Below are 7,966 nucleotides of genomic sequence, written 5' to 3'. Positions count from 1 at the left end.
CCCCCCCCCCCCACCCCCCCCCGTACCCCCCCCCCCCCCCCCCCCCCCCCCCCCCCCTCCCCCCCCCGCCAGCAATTTCATCATCACACAGCACACAGAAAACAACAAAGCCTCATTTGTCTTGGTCTGTCATATCCGGCATGTTGATTCAAGCCAATATTAACACTGACAAACACGTTAACCTATGGGACAACACCACATGCCAAAATCAATTTTGATTTGGGAAGACGAGCGAGTTTTGAGATGGGAGGGCAAACTATGAAGAGGACTGAGGGTACTAAAAGACATAATACGATACTTTCTTATTTTCAAAGGGCTACTGAATATTGCAGCCAGTCACTAAGAGCTGCAGTCTGGGGACAGGCAAAGGAATGAGCAAAGCCGCTTTGCTTTCACAACAGCTGTACCTGCCTATTTCACCAACATCTCCGAGGTCCTTCTTTACTCAACCCAGCGAGGTACACCTTCGCGGAGATGCATCTTGACACACTGAAAGCAAAATAATCACAGCACTCAGCAACGCCATTAAAATTGTTGAGTGGTGAGGAATTAAAGGCTGGACCTGAGGCAGATGCTGGGATAGCGCTGGGTAAAAGAGCTCAGGGCATATTTCAGAGCGCGCTGCAGCTGCGAGGGATTGACACTGCTAACTGTGGAATCAAGCTCAGGAGAAACTCCGGGCACAGTTCCGGCATCCGAAATAAATTAAAGTAAACAATGTTGCTCTCTCTCATCCACCCTGTTAGCAGGCTCTCTGTTGAGTTGGAGACCACACACCCAGACCACACAGCACCAGCTGAACTCACTCGCACGCAACATCTAGAAGCTGTCACTCTGCTGAGGTACGGAGAGGAAAAAGAGGGGGCAGGAGTGCGAGAGAGCGAGTGAGTGAGTGTGTGTGTGTGTGTGCGTGTGTGTGTTTAGAAAAGCTGCCCACTCTCCCCTCCTATCATTACAGCTGGCTAGGTTTTGTGCGGTCGGGAAGGAGGGAAAGAAGGGAGGGATAAAAAAAGACCTATAAACTCCCTAAGAAAACATACTGGTCTTGGCCTTTTGTAGTAATGATTTGCATTCCTCCCGCACTAGTTTAGTAGCTGTTGAAGGGCTAACAAAGCTTCCATTTAGCATCAATTAACCTTCTATCTAGCATGTGTTGAAAAGAAATCTAGATCTGTGTAAATCCATTTCATTGCACATACTCAACAACAGCATCCTATCAGCTTTGACACACAACATATCTATATCCTGATACACTGTTAACTCAGGAATGGCCATGGGTTATTTATTTGGAGAGGGGACAGACTCCCCACAAAGAACACTTAACTATATGAATGAGATTACAGTGTCAAAACGCTGAATTTTTTCTATAAACACTCCATTCTGAAATGAAGCTTTGCTCATTAGGACCTTACACAGTAAACATCCTGAATGAAATTAATGAGCCTACGTATTACAATGAGTTGTGATCCGCTGCAAAGAAGCAAGAATATTTCATTCTAAAAATAGGTTATAAAGAAGATTCCATGTTCATCGCAGGGGAGTTGGTCTAGATGAGCTTTAGAGGTCCCTTCCAACTCCAAAGATTCTGTGATCCTGTAAGATAGTTCTAACGGTATAGACAAACAGAGACTTCTACAGCAGAAGGCTTGGAAGGGATTCTTTGATTTCTTTTAGTTCAGAAAACCATTTTATGGTCAATTTTATCACCTGCTGAAAAAGTTGAATGAACCATCTGAACGTTATTTTAGTTACAGAGAAAATTTCCTTTCCCTCCGCCGCAAGTACCTACTCCATCAAATTCACTCGCAAATTTAATTTAACCCACTTACGTGGTCCAACTGCCCACAACCACCACCACATTGTCACCTTCTTTCAAAAATCCATTCACTTAAATGACAACAACCACACTACAATAATCCAATTCCAGCCCTATACATTTGATTTAGGATATTTTTATAGGAGAAAACCATAATAAATAAATCCTAGAAACATCACCTTATGAAATATAATGTTTTTCAGACAACTCAGCTTTAAAATTGTGTAACCTCATAGTGAAAATAAGCTATTCCTCAAACTTATTAAGCAGGCCTACATACTATTTTATGCTAGCTCTTGAATGAAGAACACTTCTGCTACTACATTCTGTGTTGCAGCACCTATTCATTACCAAGGCCCAAAGCAAACCAGTTATATTTTCTGAACGTCTGTTTCAGCTGTGCTAAACTGACTACAAAAGAGCAGTAGCTTATAAGAATGGGTAACTCAAGGAAGCCTGAGCACAGATGTTTCTCCCCAAAATTCCTGCTATTTTCGTTACAGATTCCAGTACAACTCCCCAGAAATTGTGTCACCTACTTGTTAAAAGCTTCTGTATTTATTACGTGACACATCACCATAATCTAGCAACATCGTGAAAAAAGCTTTAAACATACATATATATGTAAACATATATATAGAAAAAAGTCAAGTCAGCTTTACACAAAACTGTATCACAGACGGCCATAAATCTCCCGTTCATTTCTAAGTTCTCAAAGCACATGTCTTCCTACATCTGCTTCTACCTCCAAAATCTAGTTTGCTTCACTTAGAAGTTACTACTTTCTGTCTTACATTTAAACCATTCATCCCTTCTTTCTTCTAGGTTTCTTATCGTAATTTTCCGCATTGTTTTAGTTATCAGAAGAACAGTAAAGAACCTTAATGCCTTCATCATCTCTCTATCTTATGTTATTCACGGGCAGAAATTAGAAATCAATACTGCAAGCACCACTAAACTTTCAAGTACGTTATGCAAATTCACTCAAAAAGATCCAAAAAATTCAAAAAAATAAACTAAATAAATCCCAATGGGATGGGATTTATTTTCTTTTTTTACAGAGAAAAGAAACAAGACACCACAGCTTTTTTCTAAGCCCTGTAACTATACACAATATTCTTTACAAAAACACTATATAACCACCGTAATTACACAGTTCGTCTGACTGCAGTTTGAACGTGTGTTCCCGTAGGTAGGACTGCCGCAGTAAACTGAACATTCGCCGTGTGGCTTTTGGGGCAGTTTCTTTTGTTTCAAAACTATTTAGAAGGTGAGGCACACACTCGTGTTCCTGAGATCCCTGTACTTCTCATGTACTTCTCATGTTCTCACCCAAACATCGCATTCTGTCCCCCACTAAGGGAAGCACACAAGATAGACGCTGTTGTATCTCTCTGTTCACACAGGCAAACACGTGCACAGCTCTGCCTGAGAGCCTGCCTGCACAGGTATTTTTCTTACAGATTTCAGCCTGCCTCTACCTTACATGCTCCCAGCCTTCGTCTCCATTTATCTACTTAAATTTTACATCTACTGTTCAGAATTATCCTTCCAGATCAGTGAAGTTGTCTTGTGGGAGACATTGCCTTCTGTGCACGAGAAAATAGGAGAAAAACATATCCTCTTCCTATGTAGTTTCTTAATTGTTTGTCTAAAATTCAGGTTCCCAGAAAGAATGAAGACATAGATATTAAAAACACAGTGAGATCTGAAGTGTCGTCGCACTCTCTGAATTTGAGAACAGAAAATTTGAAGCTGTTGCTGTTTTAATTGTGATTTTAGGTTAAATTCAGTTAGCCTCCAACACAAGATCTGGCATTCAAAAAGATAATTTTGCTCCACAAAATCAAAACCTGATAAGGACTTTGGGAAGCATCATGGGAATGTCTGAACGCAGGGCACACACTACTTTCAGCATAGCTGCAAAGTGAAAAGAAAAATACAGAATGTAAACCTAACTAACTGAAACATCATGGATTTATATCATCATCTAATCCACAGGCACTGCTGCACAGACAGAACTTCCACCGGCTTCTGTGCAACACACCTAAGGTTTGCTTTAGAATATTCAACTGAAAACTCGGTCTGTAGTTCCCTTAAGCTCAAGAAAAAACAAAACAAAACACAACCTATAAAAGGCTTTGTGTCTCAGAAATTTTGTTTTCCTTAAAATCCAAACAAACAAGGAAAGAAGGCTTTCACACCCATCCCTGAGTACAGTCGTAGTACTTTCTATTGAAAATGCTGAGTGCTCTGCATGCACTGATTAATAACTGTTGTCAAAGAAGGGTACACATCAATTTCCTCTTAATAAAAAGCACTAAATAGTTCCAAATTCACATAAAAAGTGCAAATGTCTCCATATATACAAAACATGGGGAAGAGAGGAGGCATTTGATTTAGCTTTGTTTAAAATATTAAACGCTTACCTTACCTTCCCCTAACCAAAATATGCAACAGAACAATCGCACAATTAATCCTCATTTTCAGGCATTTGTCTCATTACTCAGCTTCTAGAAAAGCTGCCTTGGATCATTTTTTAAGATCACAAAAATGAGGTTCTCCCTCCTCCTCTCCCCTCCTCCTCCAATTTGGGACACTGGAAAAACAATCAACGGTTCAATTGCTTCTGGACAGAAACACTGACAGAACTCTATTCCTTTAAAAATAACTTGGGGGTAAAGGGAAAGATTTTTTACTATTTAATCAGCCTTGTTTTTAAATTGAATTTTTCAAGCTGTAAACACAAATGCTTGTGTTCTGTGCAAAAGACGAAGCACCAACCTGACGCGATTGCCCTGTGCGGGCACTATCTACTCATCCCATATCCTACAAGCACCTTTACTAACAGAATTTTCCCATTACCAAGTACTGCTCCCCTCTCTTGGGGAAAGCAAGCTGAAAGACAACACTGCACAATACAGATTTACAGAAGGTAGGTGGTCTAAGACAAAAGGTTAAGCTGAAGAGCAGTGTCTGATTTCCGCTGGAGATATCCATTTAGCTATTTTCTGATTCCTACCCTTCAGCGTGCTTATAAGTACAGCACCAGATGCTGCTAGTACTGAAAAGCTCCCGCAGAAAATAAATTCAGTGTAACACATGCAGTCTTTTGAGTATTATTTACAAGTCTTTCATTCTGAAGTACTACTGATTTCTTCTGTGCAAAATGTTTGTGTCCCTTTTTGCATAATTAAAGTAATGCACAACCGTTTGAAATACATGCAGGTAATAAATATCCACTTGTGCTTCACAAGCTTGCTTGTTCAGGAGAACAAAACTGTAGTTTAATTCATGTGTTCTTTCATTCTGTGGCTGTCAGAATCTGTATTTTCAAAATAACTTCTGAATTCACACTTTTGTGACCATGCTATTCAGGTCCTGCTCTTCTCCTGTCCCTTAAATGGATTCAAAGGGAAAGCAGAAAAGCCCAGAGGAAGAGAATCAGAAGTAACACACAACTGATGACTAGTTTCACATACAATGCTCAAGACTTACTGGATTTACAGCCAGCCACCTCACATTGACAGAAATTGATTAAGTAGGGTTTAACATATCTCAAACTTTCATCACTAAAAGAGGTCAGTGGCCTCTGTTTCTTGTCTACCACTTAATGTGCTTCAGTGCAGCTTCATTGTGAGGAGCAGCATCATGAACAGACTGTATCAGTTGATGCTTTTTCATGGTGAATCACATTTTAACATCTTTAATATTTTTTTTTTGCCCCAAATGTTCTCAACACAAGGAATCCTACAACTTAAAACACTAAGATCTGAATACTGCAGGTCCCAAAACACTTAGTGAGCATTATTTTCAGTACTGAAGATAAAACGTCTTTTCAATAGAACCTCGGCAGGCACAATGTTGAATATTCCATTCACCAGACATTTCTTCTGTTGGTTTTTTTTTAAGCTCATGACTAGAACTGAATGGATTTGCCACTGAGTTCTAAAAATGTTCACTAACTTAGACTGCTATTCAGCACCAATTTCTGATAAAGCAAATACATCACTAGAGGAATTAGTGAAAAAAAAAGAAGTTGTAATTTATTGAACTGCTGCCACAAAAACACAAGACAATTCTATGTTAAGCAAATTAAAAAAGTGCAAGCTTGGTTGGTAGAGTAAGTTTAATTGAATCCTTTCACCTCTGATAAACACTAAGAAAAGTTAAGTTTTCCATACAGAAAAAAAAGCAAAAAAAAAAAAAAACATGCCACCAGAAGTTAAATTAATGACATTTTCTCTGAAATAAATCACACTCGTATAATGAAAATCATTGCATCCTGTTTAAAACAACAGAACCCCCAGTTAAGTAAAAACACTGTTGTCCAAGGGTGGGCATAAATCACCAACCCTGTAAACTAAGCGATCCATGGGAAAGAAAGCAGCAGCAGGGCATGCTTTTGGCTGCTCCTTGCTGGGTCAGTGCAAGCTGTGACAGACACTGCGGCGATAGGGAACTAAGAATTACAAAGCTTTTCTTCAGGGGAGCAAAAAAAAAGCAAGCAAAGGAGGTTGGATTTCTAAGTGACAAGTTTCAGTTGCAGTTTGCAACTAAGAAACAACAGGAAAAAAAAAAAAAAAAAAAAAAAAACTCAGAAAGTATTGGGTGTCAGCTCTGCCCAGGGCAGGGGGTTGGAACTGGATGATCGCTAAGCCATTGAAGCCATTCTGTGACTCTATCCAGAAGCCCTTCTAGTGGTTTGACAACTTCATCAGAAGGAAAATAAAATCTTGCTGCAGTGAAATGCATACAAATCATAAGGAGGGGGAAAAAAAAAAGTGTTTACAATCAGAAAGTGCAGGAAATCAAAGTGAGATCACAATTTTAAATTAAATCACATAGCAGGGGGGTTGAAATTAGATGATCGTGATGGTCCTTTTCAACCCTGGCCATTCTGTGATCCCACCAATGGGTGTTAACAGCTCAGATTCGACCTGATGTTGTGCCAGAGCTATGACAGCTTACTGGACGTCAATTCAAAGCGTTTAAGTGCTTGTGCGAGAAGCTGTTAACGTAACACGTTGCTAACAAGATGCAGGAGGTAGGAAATACCCAGGAAATATATACAAGAGGGAGAAAAGGCAATAGTTTGGAAGATGAAAACCAGCAGAACGGGACAGAACGGCAGGTCCCCTTTTGGAAACGGGAACACCCCCATGTCCAGGCAGCTGTTCCCCTCAGTAAGGAACCGCGCCGCGGCTCCTCGTTAAGCTAAGTTTGAAGTCGATTAAGTTAACTCGCCGGCGCTCCGCCCGTGCCTCTCCCGGCCTACTTCCTGCACAGCCTCCAGCACACGCGGAACCACCTGACGGCCGCCCACGGGGCCGCTCCCACACGGCATAGCGTGCCGCTCCCACACGGCGCGGAGCCCCACGGCCCGCCGACAGCAGCCGCGAACCCCTCCAGGGGCAGGGGCGTGGCTTGGAGCGAGGCGGGAGAGCGCCACGGTCTCCCTCCCGGGACGGGGACGGTCTCCGCCCCGGCGGAAGGGGGAATGACCGGGGCTGCCCCGATGGCAGCCGGCTCCGCAGTACGCGGCGGAGGGAGAGGGGGCGGGAGGCCGCTCGCTGTCACTCACCGGCCGCCGCCGCCGCCGAGCTCGTATCCGGCACCTGGGGCAGCGCCGCTCCCGGCAGCGCCTCCGCGTCCGGCGGGCGCAGGCACCGGCAGCCGCCGCCCGAGGACATCGATGGAGCGCGGAGAGATCGAGGAGGGGCGATGAGCCGCGAGCTCCGCCCAATAAAGCCCCGCCCTCGGGCTGGGCGCAGCCCCTCGTGGAAGAGAGGAAGTGGAGCGGTAGGAAGCGCTTATACTGAGATAACGTCAGTGACGGCAGCAGCGACAGCCATCGTGTAATAAACTCGAAACTCGTGTGTTCCCCAAGTGCCGTGTGCGGACAAAAACCCACCCCAGGCATCTGCAGCACAGGGGCTGCGTGGTGGTGCGCAGAAGAGGCCGGCGCCGGGCCGTGAGGCAGGAGGACGCCCTCCTGCCATCTCCTGCCTCCCAGGAGCATTGCTTGCGTCCTGCGGACTGCAGGCGCTGTGGTGAAGCCTGCGGATGGCCGTCACGCCAGTCCCGAATCTGTGGAGTGGAGGGTGTGGTGCTGGGCAACGCCATGGGGCATTCTTACCTGTCAGGCTC

General features: G+C 43.5%; 1 protein-coding gene across 2 annotated transcripts in view; it reads right to left on the bottom strand.

The window, feature by feature from the left end:
* The window catches only part of EXOC2 (exocyst complex component 2), a 132,742-nt gene extending 125,269 nt beyond the window's left edge, over positions 1–7,473 (bottom strand). For both annotated transcript variants that reach the window (XR_006172130.1, XM_042839900.1), the window contains exon 1: positions 7,401–7,473. The gene's annotated coding sequence lies outside the window, so the exon portion shown is untranslated. The remainder of the gene's footprint in view (positions 1–7,400) is intronic.
* Positions 7,474–7,966: the final 493 nt, after the last annotated feature.

The sequence above is a fragment of the Centrocercus urophasianus genome, unplaced genomic scaffold (genome assembly GCF_019232065.1).
Source record: "Centrocercus urophasianus isolate 14NV4802_14NV808 unplaced genomic scaffold, USGS_Curo_1.0 seq_11, whole genome shotgun sequence".
Classification (NCBI taxonomy): Eukaryota; Metazoa; Chordata; class Aves; order Galliformes; family Phasianidae; genus Centrocercus; species Centrocercus urophasianus.
Note: the sequence above shows the minus strand (reverse complement) of the source record. Positions and strands in the feature narration are given on the sequence as shown.